The 20,192-nt window shown below is 39.0% G+C and overlaps 1 long non-coding RNA gene across 1 annotated transcript; it reads right to left on the bottom strand.

Annotated features, from left to right (window-relative positions):
• Window positions 1-9,346: 9,346 nt before the first annotated feature.
• LOC131904534 (uncharacterized) lies at window positions 9,347-17,679 on the bottom strand. The gene is made up of 2 exons (XR_009377751.1): window positions 17,516-17,679; window positions 9,347-10,327 (listed from the first exon to the last, which is right to left on the bottom strand). It is a non-coding gene; the product is annotated as an uncharacterized LOC131904534 (long non-coding RNA).
• Between the last annotated feature and the right edge of the window lie 2,513 nt (window positions 17,680-20,192).

The raw sequence follows: 20,192 nt of genomic DNA, 5'->3' as shown, positions 1-20,192 counted from the left end.
TCAGCCTTCCTCTCTGTCCTTCTGGCCTTATGTATTCAACCCATCTTAAACTCTGTTTTACCTGAGATAGGGTGCCAATCTCTAGAAACTGTACAGTGGCCTCTTAAAGAGGCCAATTCAGATGCCCTGATTTTGGTATAATTACAATCACACCACACCTGTGTCTATCAGGCCCTCCAGAACAATGCCAAAGATTTGTACTCTAAGCTTTGGTCTTTGTTCATTTATGGAAGTCTACCAGAATATTCATTTTATGGTGTTTTTTGGAATTTTTGATCCATCTATCAGAGCTGTTCTATCATCCAGTGCAGTATTGTTCTTTACTTTAGACACTTGTTTATTTAATTATCTTGGAGAGGAGTTGCGTCCACAGTGGCTGGAAATGTTCGGACCACGTTTGATTTGGGGGTCTGTGAGAGACCCCCCCCCCCAAGGCATTTCCCACTGGTAAAGGGTTGCCACATATATTTATTGTTCATCTGCATTCATTGGTCCAATATTGGCCTTTGTCACATCTTCTGCATATTTCAGAAGGTTGTGGTCTTTTGTTTGGGTTATTTCTAGAAGGAGTATTGCTTCTAGGAGCACCCTGTGTACAATTTCTTCTCATATGACCTGGTGTGCCACAGTTAAACCATTTGGTACTTCGAGGCCTCCTTCCACCTCTGGAAATTGCCTATCCTACCCAAACCTCATTACCATAGTTAAGAGATTCAACACTATTTGTATGTTGAATCCATTTCTGGTGTCATTTTAGTGGAAGGGACATCACAAGCACCAGATATGTGGGTAGATCTGAGTCCTAAGAAGAGCATAGCCTTTTTCATCATCATCCACTCAAAGTGTGGCTAATGTGTAAGTAGCCCAGACTTAGAAGTAGTGTTGTTTAGACTTTAGAAGTGTGGGTTCAGCATCCAGGCCTTCTGGAATCTGCATTTAGAGACAAGTACATTTCAGGAGCATAGGAGTCAAAATCTGAATACATAACTCTTCCTCAGGACTTCTCTTGGGTTCTTCAACAGGTCCCCTATGCATACATATATAATGAGTGTATCCTGAATGCTGAACTGTTTCCACAATAATTTAGACTTTAAGCTTCAGAGAGTGACAGTTGTGGGTTCAAATGCTGATTTTGAAACTTAATGACACATCATGGCATAAGTATTGCTCTATTAGCTATCCGTTTCTTCACCTGTGTATTGTGGGTAATTGTGTGTATGTGTGAGATGTTTGTGTGTAGCTTGTATGATATCTGAATGCAGAGACAGTTCACTAATGGTACATGACTGTAGCACATGTACATTTGTATATGTACATGCAGACAGGGAATCTCTCCCTCACTGAGCTCTATGTAGACTCCTTTGAGTCTCTTCTCGACCAGACTCCAACAGTGGCTATTAAAGACTTGAACAAATCCTAAGAGTTTCTACATTCCTTCCAGCCAGTGCCCAAAGATAGCACACCTATTTACCATCTCTGCAGCAGAGGAGTAGCCTACTATGGACAGGGGCAGTGAGCAGAACTTATGGACTTCTCATGGACACACTGTCAATGCTGCTGTTGCAACTTTCCTACTTTGCTTCCTCTGCTGTGCCCCTTTCTCTTTTGCCTAATTTCCCCAGTGACACAGACAAAAGTCTATTCGTGTTCAGTGGACTTTCAGAAGAGGCTCAGCATCTTCTTCTTATAAAGTTAGCCTTTCAGTGCTGGAGATGAAGCTCAGGAATAGAGCACGTGCTTGAATGCAAGGTCTTATATTTGATATCCAGCCCTGCAAAAGATCAAAACCAACTTGCTCTTCCTTCGTTAATTTCATAGCCACCTGAAATACTTGCACATGTACTTAATTGCCTTGTCAACATTTATTAGAAATTCAGCAAAAATATAACATAATAAACATTGACTCACTTAGCTTTGACAGTAACTATTGAAAATAGATGCTGTTGAGCCACAAGGCAAATAAAAGGCAGAGTGAGCAAATGTTTAGGATGTGTTTAAAGTCACAGCTGGGATTTGAACTAAGCCATAGCTTTCTATGTCTCTTCTAGTCCCAGGAGCCACAGGGCTGCAGGCTTCCTTTGTCATTACACCCTGGAAGACATTATTATTGAGCATGAGTTCAGCCTTGTTGCATCAAAGTGCAGCTGCAGGAGCCTCTGTGCAAATCCAGTCAGGCCTTACCAAGCAAGGAAAGCTGGCAGGACAGCTGGAACCCACTTACCGTCTGTGCTTTGGCAGAAAATCATTATTAAAGCACAGCCATTATTTATTCTCTCAAGATGCTTGGACATTTATCATCACACAGTGATTCATATCTTTCTTATATGAAGGAGAGAACTAAATATTCCTTTACCATCTGAAACTTAACAAAAAAGAAAGACCTATTTCAGAGTTTCTACAGTTTCTAATGTTTGATTCTAAATTCATCCTACTTGCTGATTTATGTCAGCTCTGTGGTTTTCTAAAGCTCTGTTTCTTTTATGATAGTACAATATTATATTCCAATACCTAATGGGTTGGATACAATGACCATTGAAATGATGAAGTATAGTTTCAAAAGAATGACATATATGTAAGTACCCCTTTCCTTCTCAACTGAAAGGAGCTGCTTTGGAACAGAAGATATGAAGATTTTTTTTTTAAAAATCCAGAAGCTAGAAAGATACCATCTTTTAGGGAATAATAATTAAAGCTAAGAAGATTATAATGCTGCCAAGTATGGTTATGTCACTTGTTTGCTCATTGGAACTGAAATAATGCACTCAAATTCTATTGAAAATATGATTGCTAATATCAGAGATGGCACAAATAAAGCTAAATATAATGAGGAAAGAAAATGGAATGACTTGCTCCAAGCCTGTATAATTTGTTCAACTCAGAACTAATAAATTATCTAACAATGTATTGAAACTGATATTCTCATCATAAGGTGTGAGTGGATTGCCAGACAAGCTGCATTCTTACCCTGGGAATTTATTCTTTGTAACCAAATGGGTTAGTGTTTATTTCAGGGTGTATTTCACATTAAATGTTACAAAACTGATGCAAGTTTTTTTGGTTTACTAGTCTTTACTTATATATATCATAATGAATAGCCAATTGAAGGTAGAGATTTCAACAGTTCAAATCGATCTTGTGTAAGAAATACTGTAATCGAAATACTGTAAACTTATAAAAATCTGTACTTGTTAGTTTATATGAAATGCCTGTGGATTTAGAAATTATGTTGTCTGGGTGACGTCACCTGCTAGGCAGGTGCTTTTACTTACAATTACCTATGTTTGTAGTGGGGAAGGGTGGATACTGTTTTTCATGACTTACCAGTGTTTTAACATTGCCTCGGTTTTTGTTTGTTTATCTTTCTTCTGTTTTCTTTCTTCTTTGAGACAGGTTCAGATGTATTCCAAACTAGTCTTGAACTCACTATATGGTTGACAATGACCTTGAATTACTGGTCCTCCTGCCTCCTCAGCCTGCTGAATGCTGTGATTAGTTAAATTTCTTTTTATTGTTTCAAGTAAGCTTCCCTACCCTGCAGATAGCCTGCAAGAAAACAGCCCAAACCAAGGAGCCACAGCTGGCATCCTTTTAGGTGACCTTGAGAAAGAAATTTTGCCCAGGGGTGTCTGTCTTACAGGTTTTGTATATGTAACACATGAGGAAACATGATCTCCAACCGAGCATGCTGTGGAATGTGACTATACATGTGAGGATGCCTTTCTGATATGAATATAGATACATTTTCTCAGTAAAGGCTTTGCTTTAACTGTTTTGGACACTGCTTCAGAAGTGATCCACAATGCTTTCCCCAGCTTCTGCAGTAGAAACCCCTCCCTCACTCCCTCTCTAGCCTCCTAGTCTTGCTATGAATGTTCACTCACCAAGGGGCAAATCCCTGTGTTTAGTTATTGAGGAAGGGAGATTCCCACTGTTAGAGAAGACAAGTTGTCTTCTTGCTCATTTTATGTTATCATTATTTTCTGTTTATGTCCCCTAAACCGTCAGCCCAATGCTGCTTTCAAATTACCCCTATTTACTTGCCTGGTAATTTCAGTTGGCAGTCTTTGCCACAAGTCTTTGTCTTTACTAGTTGAAGCATGTCTCAATGCTTTGGGACATTGGGAATGAATAGGGACCTGGATTCTGGTGTTTCTTTTAGAGATGGCTTTTGCCTGCCACCATGTTTTATTTCCTTCCTTTGTTCCTTCCTTCCTTCATTCCTCCTTCCTTCTTTCCTTCCTTCCTTCCTTCCTTCCTTCCTTCCTTCCTTCCTTCCTCCCTCCCTCCCTCCCTCCCTCCCTCCCTCCCTCCCTCTCTCTCTCTCTCTCTCTCTCTCTCTCTCTCTCTCTCTCTCTCTCTCTCTCTGTCTTTCTTTCTTTCTTTCTTTCATTTGAAGACACAGGAATTCCTTGTCTAGTAAAAGAACTCTGAACTTTTATATTTCTCAATTATCTCAGGATACCCACTATAATCCTGTATGTGTGTATTATGGTATGTATGTCTATACATGCTTACATGTACTTATGGATGGTGCCCAACTTGGCATGATTCAACTTATGATTTCTTAGCTTTATGATGGTGCAAACATATATATATATATATATATATATATATATATATATACATATACATATGCATATTTTCAGCCTTTGAATTTTGATCTTTTCTTAGGATGATACTGTCCTGTGATGTCTGGTAGAGTCAGAGGCAAGCTATGTTTCTTTCAGTCACATGAAACAGTCAGGCACCCACAGTGCCCTGTGCAGCTAAGCTTGGGGGCTTGGCAGGCTAGATGTAATAAATGTATTTTGGAATTACACTATTTTCAACTTTTGATGGGCTTGCTGGATGTAAAACCCTGATGAAAGTTGAGAGAATCCTATTCACCACTTACCCATCGACACAGTTGCACAGCCACTCGGTATCTATTAAATATTTAGAACCTGCCTACCATACTGCTTCAAGAACAAAGACAAGAAAGATTTAAAGTTACCAAGTCCCAATCAGACAAACCCATATTAAAGTTTCCTCTGCTGCTTGCTGTCTGTTTAACCTCAGGAATATGGCCTAAATTCTTCATGGAATGGAGACTGGCAACATCCATCTCTTAGAGTTGTGCTAAAGAAATAATTGCTTGTTGGCAGCTTATATTCTACTTTGCTTTATAGCGGGTACACAACGAAGAAATAGCAGTTACATGGTCATGATTACATTTTAAACTGATAAAAACAGGTATCTCTTTCTTTTCTCTTATCACAAGTGCTTATTTCTCTGTCTCAAATGGACCATCCCATCAATATATAAACATTTTGGTGTGTCATTTATGTAAAAAAAAAAGAAAAGAAAACTGTCTTCTTACCTTGCTTTCTATTCTACTTAGAGCCCAGTGTCCCTTTTCTCCTATGTTGAGACTCATGTGTTGTCTATATTCATTTTCACTTCTTCAATTTTCCTTTGACATCAACCACATCCTGCTTTTGTCCTCTCAACTCCACAAAATCCACTTTCATAAGGCCCCTAAGTGGCTTGATTTAACATTAGAGTCCATCATCTCCAGTGGTCAATGTCATGTCACCATGTTAATGACACCTTCCTGAAGACATCTCTATCAGGCTTGTGGGACAAGGCATTCTCCAGTGTACCTGTGGTTCCTTCTCTGTCTTCCTTGTGGATCTTGCATCGGTTTCCAAATCTCTTAGCCTTCCCCTGCCCTGTGCTCATTTCTTGGACAATTGTTTACTCCAACATTTACTCCTTATGGAGTCTCTTGTAATTTCAAAGATTTGTGCTGCACCAAGTTACATGTTTCTGTTTCCAGTTCTGGCCTCTCCTCTGTGTTCCAAGCTCATTTAGGCAACTGCTCACTTGGTATTTCCCATGGGATGTCTAAGCCATATTGAAATACCTTACCTTTCTTGTTTAAAGTCTTTCTTCTGTTAATTAACAACTCAACCTTTTCTGTTGTTCACACCCAAAATTCTAGTGTTTCCTGTAGTCAGAAGTTTTCTTGTGTCCCACCTGTGGTTGGGACAAATCTCTCACCCCCAGTCCTGCAGCTGTTTATAAAATAATCACACAGAGGCTTATATTAATTACACACCTAGGGCCATGGCCTATGGCTCAATTTTCTTGCTAGCTAGCTCTTATAACTAAACTCAGCCCATTTCTATTAATCTATCATCACCACGTGTTCTGTGGCTCTACCTGTGTGCCATTACGTGCTGCTCCCTGGATGGCAGGATAGCCTCTGCCTTTCTTCTTCCTGTCTCTCTCCTGGATTTCTCATCTGCCTCTAAGCTGCCTTGCCATAGGCCAAACAGCTTTATCCATCAACCAATCAGAGCAACACATATTCACAGCATTCAGAAAAATGTCCCACAGCACTTCCCCTTTTCTTTCTAATCAAAAAAGGAAGGTTTTAACTTTAACATAGTAAAATTACATGTAAGAGTTATCAAGCAAGAATTACAGTTACAGTATCTAGTCTGTTTGTTTTGCAAAATTAAATATTTTGCAAAATTAAAGAAAATGTTCTGTCATCTATCCTACATTTGTGAATTTAAAGTTTCATATCTAGTTTATCTTTTATCATAACCAATGAAAATTATAGTTATAACTATTTAGTCTTCAACTACATCAAAGAACTCAGAAGAATATAATGTTACCTAAGTAAACAGGAAGTGCATTGTAAGCAACTTCTAAGAATCTAGAATGAAAGAGACATCTGTCTACTTGGACAGTCATCCATAGTTCCTCTACAATGTTGGAACATCCATCTTCAGCCCACAGGCCCTGAGTCAGTTGCTTCTCTCTATGTTCTTTAGAATGTCTGGTAGTTTCTTCTGTGAAGCAGGAACTTAAATGACCATCTTGCCTTACAAAGTTCAGTGGTCACCTTCCTATGGGTCCTGCATGTCCAGTTTATACAACATATTATCAGCAGTCCAGGCAAGAGCAGTTTCTTGCCCAAATGGCTATTTTTGTCAAGAAGAAGATAAACTCCATATAGTGTCTTCAATGCCCATTTTTCTCTCTGAAGTAAATTGGTGCTGCTACCAGCAGATGTGTCTCATTGTCTAGAAAGTCTAAGTTTTTAAAACATTTTAAATGCCATATTCTGTAGGTCTTTGAAGTGTTTGAAGATTATCTACCTAATTGAATTATATCTATGTATACCTATAAAACTTAACTAACATGACTATAAGTTTGACTGTCATAGAAGACTAATTATTAATCTGTATTTCTTAATTATTCATTACAATTTAAATGAGTTACATAAACATAATACCTTAAATAAGAGTAGAAATACACATACAGTCTAACAAAATTAAATTTGTATCAATAAACTAAAATCCATACTAATGTAAGATATTTTTAATCAAGTTGGTACTCTTTATCCTACCATATCTATAGTTGCCATTTCTCCTTATCTTGTCATATTTCATATTCCCTACTTTTCATATCTGTTCTATTGTCTGTCCAGACACTTTCCATTCTTGAGCAAAGCCTGTGTCTCCCAAATGAATGAGTTAGCCTGAGTTAGTCTCCCTCCCTTGTCTCTATAGCAGTTCAACCATACCAGCTCATCATGTTTCCTTGTTTGAAATCCTCTAATTGTCTCACATTTGGCAAAGCCCAGCACATTTGAAAACTCATGAGGTCTCAACATTCTTCTCTGGCTGATCTTCACTGGCTTCTGAACTCTTGCCACTCTGGCCTCCTTGCTATTCCAGGCAGCCATAGCCAGGCCTGTCCATTTTTGACCCGTGGTTCTCTCTTGTCCAGTGCCCCCGGGGCCTCTTCCTCACCCTCTTCTTGCTGAAATGTCCTCTTACAACGTCACAGCACTAACTCTGCTTGAAGGCACTCCTCTTCTGTGCAAACGTTTTCTAGCTCCTTCCTGGCTAATTATCCCTCCCCCGATGTTTTCATCACTCCATGTATGTTACTATTGCTTTATTTGCTTAATTTATGTTCTTTATTAATTGTTTTCTGAACTAAACTTTAAACACCATGGCAGTGTTTTTGTAATAGTTTTTTTTTGTTTGTTTGCTACCATTTTCAGAGTTAGATCCAAATTTTATAGGTCCTATAGATCCCATAACTTTATTTTACCTCTTGAAAACATACAATTACAGGCTGGCAAAAAAGTATAGCTAGTAAGTGCACTTACCACGCAAGCTTAATGACCTGAGTTTGATCCCTGGATCCCACAGTGGAAAGAGAGAATAGATGTTCTAAAGATGTCTTCCAATTCTCATGCAAACGACACAGCATGTACATTCATTCACATGCATGCTAAAAGCAATCTGACTCTCTCTAGTATTTACAACTGTATTGGACTCGAAGTCTGTTGGAAACTGGTTAAATGCTCGTTATATGGATCTTGTGGTACTCTCTCCAATTGAATTTGAATTTTATGTAAACAACAAAGAGCTTTTAGCATAAATGTGTCTGTTAAGTGTTTGGGAAATAATAATAATAATAATAATAATAATAATAATAATAATACAATAATAAAAAATCATTTTATTGTTCACCTGAATGGGAAGTTTCATTGCTCATGCTATGTTTACTTCCTAAATCTGACAATCTGCTATTGGGTTTTTAGGAAATCTGATTAGTATGAGGTCAAGTAAAAGCTTACCTACAGCCCTGCTTTGGGGCTTTGGTTTTGATTTCAAGATAATTTTATTTTGAATATCTAAATATTAGAACACCTTGAGTTCATTAAGATAGTTAGTATGAGGTGAGGATCCCAATTAGCAGTCATGACCATTTGTTGTAAATAGTTCCTTAGTTTCCTGTGTACCTTGGATAGACACATATCCCCTGTGTCCATGGGATGCCAACAGTAGAGGGGTAGTGAAGAGCTCTGCACTGAGTGCTGGGCGATATTCTGCCAAAAAATCACAAACAATAATGACAGTGAGTGAAGACTGGCTGGCTTTTTTATTATTGTGGTGTATTGGCAGGTCTAAAGAATGTCAATAATAACGTACTCTTCCTTGCTGAACGAGGTTCTGCAGCTGCCCACCTCCACGCAATGCTCTGTTTTGAGCTCCTGTCTGCAGCACAGTGCTGGTATAATTGAGAGCAGAATGATTCTTCTGTAAATATTTGTGATCTAAATTTGCCTCTCTGAGCCACTTTATTACGAGGTTTCCTGTCTTCTTCAATCCAATTTTTCTCAAATTTCCCATTTTTCTTCCAGTTCTTCTACTATTTGCTAACGAAGTCAGTTTCTGAAGTCATATTTTTTCCCATCTCCATCATCTCCAACAGTAACAGAAATGCTTCAAAAATGCAGGTTCAAGTTTTTCTCCTGTGTTTTCTTTTTTCTTTAGTTTCTAATATATGGTCTTCATCGTTTAGTGTTACCCATTTTGCATACCAGCATTTTCATATTAGCATTTTCAAATTTTAAATCAAACGAGATAAAAATTTCATTATGTGTCTTCAAAGTATTGTACAAACAATGGACAATCATAACTCACCTGAAGAGGTAGATGTTTTAATTATTTACCATTTGCAGCCAAGGCACCAAGAACTTCAGTGACTACCAGTCCAGGCTCACAAGAAGTCATTGGTGCAACTGGTGTGGGATCTCACCTCATTTTGGAGCCTGGATCCATTTGTATCTTGTATTTTATGTGTGTTATTTGTATTTATGCTCAAGATTAAAAGTTGCTAGCTTTATCATTCCCATTTCCAGTGGAAGAAACTGTGGCTTACTGGGACGAAACAATGGGTTAAAATTCACCAATTTGGTCAGCAATTTTGGGGAGGTTAAACCAAGATACATCATGAATGATGCGAACCATTGACTTTGCAGGCAGAAAACAATGAATGAAAGGTAGACAGCCAAAGACTGAGTTCCTAACAGTTGTAAGTGTAACTTGAGGTCTTGAGCCATGGCAGTACTGTGCAAAGATCTGCTGTCTGTCTGCCTCCAGGAAACATGTCTGTCATGCTAGGTGGGGTGGTTCGTGTCTAAGTGTAGGCACCTTAGAGACTGTCAGTCCTCTAGTTCTCTTTCTGTCTTGAACCTGCTTCACTCTAGTTCACAACTCAAAAGTACTTTTTCTTATACTTTCGAGTGTAATTTGTTAATGTTGTGACAAAGCCATGAATATTTTCTCCAAGTTCTCTATTCAGGAGAAAGACAACACATTGATAGGAAAATAAAACAAAAGGCTCTTTAAAAACGTTTGTGCTTGAGTTTCTTGATCACGTTGACTCCATCACCAGTTCAGATATGTAGTAGTAGTTCTGCATTCTTGTGTTTTTCTACAACACTGTATCTCATTGTTTTTGGACTAAAATTCTGAAAGTAGAGAAAACGGATATTTTTCTGTGAATCATTATTTACTGATTTGCTATATTAAACAGCAGCAACAACAAATAAAATAAAAATCATGTCCTAGGCCTGGGGGTGGCTCAGTATCTAGAAGTGCTTGTAACCCAGCCAGCTGCAGCGGACCAGTCATCTGTTAATCCCTTCATGCCTGTATGGCAAGATGGGAGACTGAAGCATGAGAACCTCTAGAAGATGGAGGGCTAGTGAGACTAGGGAGTGAGACATCGTCCTCTGACCTTCACGTGGCCACTGAGGGACACACACACACACACACACACACACACACACACACACAAACCCCACACAAACAAACAAAAATAACTACACACACATACAGAAAACATCTATTCAAATACAAAAAGCTTACTAGAAGGAAGCACAAGCCAGAGTGTTCGTCTCGCAACGAGGAGCATTGTAGATGAATTTCCACCCCTCCTGCATGCTGTCTGGCCCCAGTTTTCATTATCCCATCCATTGATTCTGCATTTGCATCATGCAACCTTAGACACTTTCCTGTGTACTTATAGGAATTGTGTTAAGATTGCTTTGGATAAAATGCATAGAGCCAATACTTGAGAAGTTTCCTGAGCTCTTTTTTTTTTTTTTTTTTTTTTTTTTTTTTTTTTTTTTGTGTGTGTGTGTGTGTGTGTGTACCGTCTAGATAAGAGCAAAGCCCAAGAGATCAAGGATAAAAGTGGAAGTGTGAACATGATACAGACACGAGCTGGCTTTGAAAAAGGGTTTAAGACTAGGGCAAAAAAATGGTTTGTTAGTTTATGTTTCTCTCCATCCTTGCTACAATCATTGTCTCCGGAATGAATTCATATTCCGCATCATTTTCGGTTACCTTTATAGCCTTTCTTATAAGAATGAGGAATGAAAATTTTAATGCTTCATATATTCTATGAATTACTGTAGATGGCTAGACTGCACTTCTCTGATCTTTCCTATATTCTGTGGTTTGATTGGATCGTGATGTGAATGGAAAACAGCACAAAACAAATCAGTTTCTGAGAGAACGACTTTAACAAGAAAAGGGAAAAGGTACCTCGGTCCACTTCAGAATATTACATATGTGGCAGGAAGAGTCCTGATAACAACTCCAGTGTCCAAGTCGAAATGATCTTAGTCTATCTGATTGCTACACATTCTGACCTGAGAATTCATTGCTAAAAAATGACGATCAAGCTTTGGAAGAAATAACAATTTATTGTCATTTACATTTATGTTTCTGCCTCCCCTGAGGCTTAACCCAGCATTTTGCACATAGAAGGTGCATGGTGTAGGTGAAATGAGCAAATGAATGAGTGAATGAATGCATGGACTCAGCATTAATATGCTGAGATAAATGAGACCACGCAGATAGATTTTTCTGTTCCTCTTCATGTTTCTCTAATGCAAATTAGCTCATAGTCAGTAAATAGAAGAATCATGTTATTATAATGCAGAAGTTGCGTTGGCTCATAAGCACTTTTTCCAGCATTTAAATGATTTGTGTCACCAAGCAATGTCAATCTCCAAGTACACCACTATAGCAGAACTTAGTGTGCAGACTGTGAGCACCAAGCCGGGCAGCATCTACCCTGGTGTTTCCTCTGCTCCTTCTGGCCACATGTTGGAATGGAAGGTTTTACTAAGTGCTTTCTCTGAGAATGGGTGTTTTATCCCACCTCCTTTGTGTTCCTCCTTTATTCAAGCTTTGGTAAAAGTAAAATATTGTCTGTTACAGTATTAGTTTATTTTAGAAATTCACTGTGTCTTTTTTTTTTGTCAGAATTTATTTTGCTTCTATTAACACCCTGGTTACAAGCCACACGGATTTGGAAATCATTCTCCCTATGTCCTCCCAAATACTTCATTTCACTCTATGATGTTGAAGATCATGGCATTCCTCTCCTCCCAAGAATGTTATAAACAATGAGTTAGTTGAGGAAGTGAATTAGCCTTGGTAGGATGAAATGAATTGATGTCTCTGTTTTTGCAAGGAAAAAAAATTAATATTTATTTTATTTTTAATTGTGTGTGTGTGTGTGTGTGTGTGTGTGTGTGTGTGTGTGTGTGTGTTTACACGAATGCTGGTACCTGTGGAAGCTAGAGGAGAGTATTGGATTCCCTGGAGTTGAAGTGTTGGGTGACTGAGTTGGGAAACCAACTCTGGCCCTTTCCAAAAGCAGCAAGCCCTCTTCATCACTGCCATCTCTCCAGCTGCTGTGAACAGCAGTGACAAAAATGGCATATTACAGCACCAGAGTTACAGATGATTTTGAAGATCATGTATTCTTACTCATCCCTTAGGAGGTGAGAGAATGTCATCAGGGTAGGTAAACTGCTCAGAGTCGTCTCTTGGTATGGACAGAGATTGACTCCTGTGTCTAGCACTCTCCTCACTTTTGGACACTGAATCCCTTCCAATGCTGTGTACACATTACTGTACCTTTTCTCACGGCAATGCTGGTTTTTGCTAACGTTAAAGCGAAGGCTTCTTTCCTTGACAGCAGCTGTGTCCGGAAACCTATGGCCCCTGCTTTGTCTGGGCAGTTCCAATGTGTACCTGCTGTTCTGGTTGCTAACTGCTAATAGTCTGTATTCTTGACAGTAATCTGTCTTCAAGACAAATGATAGGTATCATTAGTTAGAAGGCACTGCCAAGACTTCACAAACAGCATATGCTTTTCACTTCCCCTCTGCATATTCAAATCCTAGCCACCCTTACGGACAATGCCTAACTTCCAGTGACTGACAGAACCCTTCATCAGCTCCATAGCAAGTAGCTGCTTCTTGGATGTTATCTGCCAGTCTCTAATGCTGTATCATCTGGAACATTCCATAGTTTATTTCAATGTTTCCTGTGGGGACACTGCTTTGTTTTGTGTGTAGTTCTCTCTAAGGTTGGAGGATACCTTACAGTAATGGACATCAACAAGATCTCCTAGTGGTGTGACACCTCCATACATCTTAAACTATTTCTAACCTACCTGCCTGTTGGAAAAGCCACATTCACATCCCCCAACACCACTTACAAGTCATATTTAAGACTGCACAGTCTCAATGGGGCAAGAGCTGGTTTTGCTTTGGTACCTTTTCTGTATGGCTTACCACCACTCATCCACCTGTGTTTCCTATGGCTATTAGTACAATGAATGACCTAAAAGAGTTATTGTAGGCATCTGATACAATGCAATATTTGTATTATAAATTAGAAGAAATGGAGATGCTGAAGTTAAGCTGAGAAGATGCCTAAAACTTGTTAGCAAACCTGGCCCTCTCTGCACTCTTACAATTTCAGAATCAATACACGTCGTAAAGGACAAAACCAGCCAAGAAAGACAATGAGGTGTTCCCACCAACTTCACCTTATGCTGAGCTACAGAGTTAGTGACAACCAGGGATCTTCCTGTTGGCCACAGTGGCCAGGCTTATGGTTTTTGCCATTTTCCTTCCCTCTCTTCTACTTGTCTCCTGTACTTCTCCCAAGAATCATAGTTAACATACTCTCAGTGACTTCCTGGGTGCCACTTTAAGATTTTGTATGAGTTAGATAAATGAATACATGCCAGGAAACAGTAGACACTGCTTCCATGTAGCAGGCAGAGAAACCAAGGCAAAGGATGGGCTAAGTCACCTGTTGAGTTTAGAAAGGCAGTGCTGTAGATTCTGGATTTGAACTCAGGTAGTCTGATGTCATTACCCCTAACACCACAAGAGATGCTCTCTGTCATCCTGGGACTGACGTGGTCAGTTTTTCTGACTTGGGAAAATCTCTCATGGTTCTCCTACTCATTTGCATTTACAAGATAACACCAAGTGTTAAATTCACAATTATGTATATCTGTTATTCTTCAGGGACGTTTGATGACATCTTTTTAGTTTCAATTCAACCCAGAGAGGTAAGTACAGTGTGATGGTGGACAGATCTGTACAGGGAGGCAATCGTATGTAACCCATAGAGAGACAGGATGATGAGGTAGTTTAGAACACTGATGTCTCAAGGCTGGATTTCTTGGGTTCAGCTCTTGGCTCTACTGCTTATTATCTGTGTCTGGAGACATTGCCAGATCTCCAACATGAGAGTAATACTAAGATGTATCTCAGAAGGCTATTGTAAGGCTTTGTAGCATAAAACATCTCATACTAAGACCTGAGCCCATCCTGAAATCCATTTTATTGATGATGTGAGTGCACTGTTTCTCAGACACAGAAGAAACTGCAGTCATCTTTAGTTTTTAATTATAGACATTGAAATCTAAATATAGACTGCCATTGAGCTGATGAGCAGGAAGCAGGAAGACCCGGGCCTGAGCAAAGGATTAGGAACTCAGATTTTTACCTCATGCCCAACAAACACTATGCCACTCCAGATTTCATGGCAAACAAACACCAGAGTCACTTTGAGCAATAGAATTTGAAAATAAATTAATAAATAAATAACCTACTCCATTACAGAGAGAAATGTATAGCTGTCTATTTCCCTCAGTGACATTCAACTATTAAAGGAAATAATTCTGTTTTATTGGTTTCTTGTAATCAGTGCGATATGACCTTTACTGGATTAATCTTTCATTCTTTTGCTAACTAATTTACTCTAATAATGTGGTAAGATGCTTTATGGTGTAAAAACACCTTTGGGTATTGGGCTTGCTATAACAGCCTGCATAAAACCATTATAGTTGGATATATAGAAGGGGTAAAATCTTAAATACAAATTAGTAACCATGAGATGTGGAGAGATTATTTTAATGTTGGAAATTTGCCTCCTTTCTTTGTTAAAAGGCTCTCTCTCTCTTTGGCAGTAATCTTTTAAGGGAGATGTTTGGTTATTTTTGTCACCTTTACTTCTGCTATTTTTAGATATTTTCTTTTGCTTTGAAAAAAAAACCAGAGCAAGTCTAGCACAGGCTTGATATTATTTTTTATGTAGTCCCATAGAAGACCCCAAGGCCTACAACTGTTCTGCCAACCTTGTTAGATGGTGAGCCCAATGCAAAGCAGCATGCATGTGACCTGTTTATTCTAAGAATCTAAATTGAGGGGCTTTACATAGTGGGTGATTAGGTTAGGGTACTAAAATAATGGTGGTTTTCTCTAGCACTTGGAATTTTTCAGTTTTTACATTTAGTCGGGTCTAGGTAGGAAACACTGTCCAGTGGGCAAGCACCAGGAATATCCTTGTAATTGTGTGGCAGTCCAGGTGTCCTGTAGCCCACTAACTCTTAACTTCAGTCACCCTTTAAGCAGCCTCCAGAACATTCAGTCAACTCTGTGGTTTTAAATTTCATTTCTTGGACTCTTGATAATAAAGTGAACAGCAAGTGGGTTGGACTGTTCACATAAACCAACACTGTTTTAAGCAGTTTTCATATAGAAATTTTAATCATCATGACTCTGTGAGGCAGGTCTAGGTATTTCATCTTATAATGAGGACAGGAGTGCTGAGGCATGGATTCTGTTTCAGGTGCTCTGGATAGGGACTGTCTTAATGCTTTAAGGGTCTAGCACATGGACTGAGCTGGGGTACTTTGCTCTTGTCTTCTCTGCATATTGTGTCTTGGTGATCACATTTTCAATCACTCCAGTAGTCATCCTGAGTACCTGCTCCGAATTTAAATGTTCTCTCCTCCAATTCCTCCTCTCCTACTAAACCCCATCTCAGTGTCATCTGTCTGCACCATACATCTTAAACGTAGCATCTCCTGTCACCTTCAGATCTCTTCCCTTCTCCACCACCCTTCCCTCTCCTAAGGAACAGCACTACCTCCCAGAGAGTTAGGCTGGAAGCTTACCCCTCTGTCCTACAGCTGGTCCTTTAGTAAGTCTCATCTGGCTTCTTTTAAAAAATGGGTTGAAACATTTTCTTTCTCCCTTTTATCTACCATAGTCTTAGTCTACACTCATCTCTCTCCACCTGTGGTCCCCATTATTTATCTCTGGTTCATTTTCCATGTTGTAAAAATCACCAAATCCTAGAATATTCCATCATTTGGACTTGTTATTTAAGTGATATCAATCTTAAATTGCTGTCTCTGAACTTGAGCACAATTTTGCCATGGTGTAGAGAGGCCTACATTATCTGACTTCTTATCTCTGCAGTACCTTGTATTAGTCAAAGTTTCCTAAAGAAAAGAAACAGGTAACACACACACACACACACACACACACACACACACACACTTAAACCAGATTTATTAGAGTGGCTTATAGGCTCTTGTTCAGGCAGCACAGTGATGGCTGTCTCCCAATGAACAGGCCAAGCATCCAGTAGTTGAAACACACACACTCTCTCATTTTCCTTCTGTATTTGTGTGCCTATGTATTTAAATCAAAGAAGTCATGAAGCTGAGAGGCAGTGGGTGGGTACAGCAGGAGATGGAAAGGGCAGTGAAGAGTGGAAATTATGTAAATACCTGTATGTGTCCTCCAGACAAGACAGGTCTAATGCACATATACTCATAAAAACCATGGCAACATGCGCAGGGTCTGCATAGATTCAAGTCACAGAGGATTCTGTTCCTCAGAGGGGAAAGTGGACATGGGCTTCCACTTCTAGCCAAGAAGCTATTTGCAATTGACATCTGAATGCAAAAGGAAAATTAGTTTTTGCATCGGAGTCTCATTGGATGTGTTAACTACATCTCAGGCCAGCAGTAGGTGCCAACACAAACAGAGTCACTAGTGTTTCTCTGGGCCTTTTACCTCACATTGCTTCGTTTGACCTTTATTTCCTTCTTATTGGTCTTTTGCTTGTATGTTTTTGTGTCTGGTTTTGTATTTTTGTGGGGTTTTTACGTATGTGCATGTGAATTTCTTGTGTGTGTTTTTGTTTATTTGTCTGTTTTTTTTTTTAAAGAGAGAAAGAGAAAGAAAGAACAAGCAGCTAAGGAGGTGGGGAGGGTCTGGGAGGAGCCAAGGGAAGAAAAAAGAATGATGAGAATATGTTTTATAATTTTTTTCAATTAAAAAAGAAACCTTATGCATGAAATTCTCAATTTATAATAAAGAAGCAAGAAGGAAATTTTGATAGAAACAATAAGTACTCCATTCTCTCTAGCCACCTTATTTATGTTTTTGGCTATTTCTAGTGCCACATTCTTACTACCTGTTCAACAAGAGACCATCTTCCTTCATTATTTACAAGACTCAGTGACATTTTCTACTCACATCTCAGCATCGGCTCTTCTGCTCTTTCTCCTCTCCCAGCATCCTCACTCTTTCACACTGGCTTTCTTTTCAGCATGGTCAGGAAGGGTTTTAGGAGAGGCCTCCCCTGTGCCCATTCCCTCCAATATTTAAATGGTTAATTTTGCTTTGCAGCTCTGCAATATAAACACATCTCATTTCTTTGTTAAAATTTTCTTCATGTTACCAGTAATGTTCTAGTTGTCAAGTTCAATAAAATCTGTCACAAGAACTCTCAAGAACTATGCCCATGGTAGGCCACAGCTTTTTTTTTTTTTTTTTTTTTGAAACTCACCTATTGGCTTCCCAGGATCCTGACTTCCCTTTCCCTTGGTCTTTTCTCATTCTGTGACCAGCATTTTACCATTTTCTTCACGGGATGTCGATTATCTTATTGTTGAATTAGTGTGCATTCCTTCATAATTAACCTTGCCCATTAAGCTTTTCTGTTTGTACAGTCTTCCCTCTGAGATTTTATTTTCTTCTAACTCAGCTTAAACTTCTCTCCCTTCTGTATCTGTTCTACCTTTCAGTTTTAGCTTTTATGTCATCATGATCTTATGAGGCCTTCAGTTGGTCTATTCATTATCTTTATCCTCCTTCCTAGTGTTCCCAGATTGTAATATATAACTTGGCACACAACAGCCACTCAATGAATGCTTGTACTGGATATGAACAACCATCACTTAAATTCTAGATTGGTATGAGGAATGGTCATTAAATGCTGGTAATAGTCTCAACCAGGATCAGTTCTGACTAATTTTCACCAACCCTTATTACATGTAGGTCTTCCTACTTTCACTGTCTAAACTTGTGCAGGAGAGGCAAGCTGGTTTTATCTTCTGAGACAATCCCATTAAACCATCAGTTTTGCTAAAATCATCAAGAATCTGAGGTCCCACTAGTGCTTAGTAACAGAGAATGTAGTAGTTGTTTATCAATAGCTGGAGCAGATCTGAAAAGAGAAAGGTAGACAGGTGTGTGGTGATCCTACTAACTCCTGGCCTATGAGATAAATACCTGTGCTGTCAATATTAATTGAAACCTGATTTTAGTTTCATGGTTCATCGCTCACATTTTCCTTTAACTAACACTGAGTTACTCAAAATTCCTAATATTTTGCTTAGGCAAAACCCATTATTCATCAAACAAATCTTTCGACTTTCATGTTATGATTATTCACGTTTTCCCGACTTAGAAACAGAAAGCATTACCCCACTGCTGACCTGTTATCTCCTCCAATTTTCATTTTTCTCCACAAAGCCTTCCCAGAACATCTTACCCCAGAACATCTTACTCCAGAACATCTTACCCCAGAACATCTTACTCCAGAACATCTTACCCCAGAACATCTTACTCCAGAACATCTTACCCCAGAACATCTTACTCCAGAACATCTTACTCCAGAACATCTTACTCCAGAACATCTTACTCCAGAACATCTTACTCCAGAACATCTTACCCCAGAACATCTTACTCCAGAACATCTTACTCCAGAACATCTTACCCCAGAACATCTTACCCCAGAACATCTTACCCCAGAACATCTTACCCCAGAACATCTTACCCCAGAACATCTTACCCCAGAACATCTTACCCCAGAACATCTTACTCCAGAACATCTTACTCCAGAACATCTTACCCCAGAACATCTTACCCCAGAACATCTTACTCCAGAACATCTTACTCCAGAACATCTTACTCCAGAACATCTTACCCCAGAACATCTTACCCCAGAACATCTTACTCCAGAACATCTTACTCCAGAAGACAGGCACCTGGAGTCCTGGACCCAAGTTGTCTGGACTTTTCACTTATCATTTCAGCACACGATCCTTTCAGATATTTCTCAGGATAGTTTGGCTGAATTACTGAGTGAGTGCCTCTTGTAGTACCAGTTCTCCTTGTTTATATTCAGTTATGTTTTAAAGGAGTCTTTGTGCCTAGCACATATGCAGCTTGCTAATGTTTGGCTGCTCTGTGTAGTACTCTCCCTGGTTGCAGGATTGTTTGCCTAACAAACTACCTTTCTTACAGCAGGGATTCATAACAGGGTTTATTTAGTCATTATTTGGCCCAGAATATGTTTTATGATTTATTTATATCATTGTATTTAGTCTTTGTAAAAACCACAAGGTTTAAATACCTAATATTAAAATGTACAGATACTGTGAGGTTTAAGAAGAATGAAGAAGAAACAAAAAGTTTGTTCAGGATAAGCAATGCTGATAGTAAATTGCTGGATAGTAATCAGATGAACAGAAGGGACATCAAAGGTGTCCCTGGAGAATGCATTGAAATACTTGTTTCCATAGATAATCAAACCCTGTTAGCCAGAACAGCTATTGCAGAGTACTGATTGTTTCTGGTCATTGGCCATTGTGACAAATAGATGCCAGGTCTCCCATGAACACACCCAATATTCTCATCACAAGCCACAGCACTGCCAGACTGTTCTCATCAGAGAAATCCACTTGTGAAATTCAAGTTGTGGATTTTATTTTGTGGACTAGGACTTAACTCTTCCAAGAGATAATTATTCTCTTTCCCCAGTGTTCTGAGCATCAGGAGAACTAAAACATTCCATGGTTCTTAATTGAAATGGATTCTGATGGATATCTGTGGGCCTGCCTCACAGATCAGCTTGCACTTGAGTGTA

The sequence above is a fragment of the Peromyscus eremicus genome, chromosome 2 (genome assembly GCF_949786415.1).
Source record: "Peromyscus eremicus chromosome 2, PerEre_H2_v1, whole genome shotgun sequence".
Classification (NCBI taxonomy): Eukaryota; Metazoa; Chordata; class Mammalia; order Rodentia; family Cricetidae; genus Peromyscus; species Peromyscus eremicus.
The sequence above is the reverse complement of the archived record's forward strand: the minus strand, read 5'-3'. Positions and strand labels throughout refer to the sequence as shown.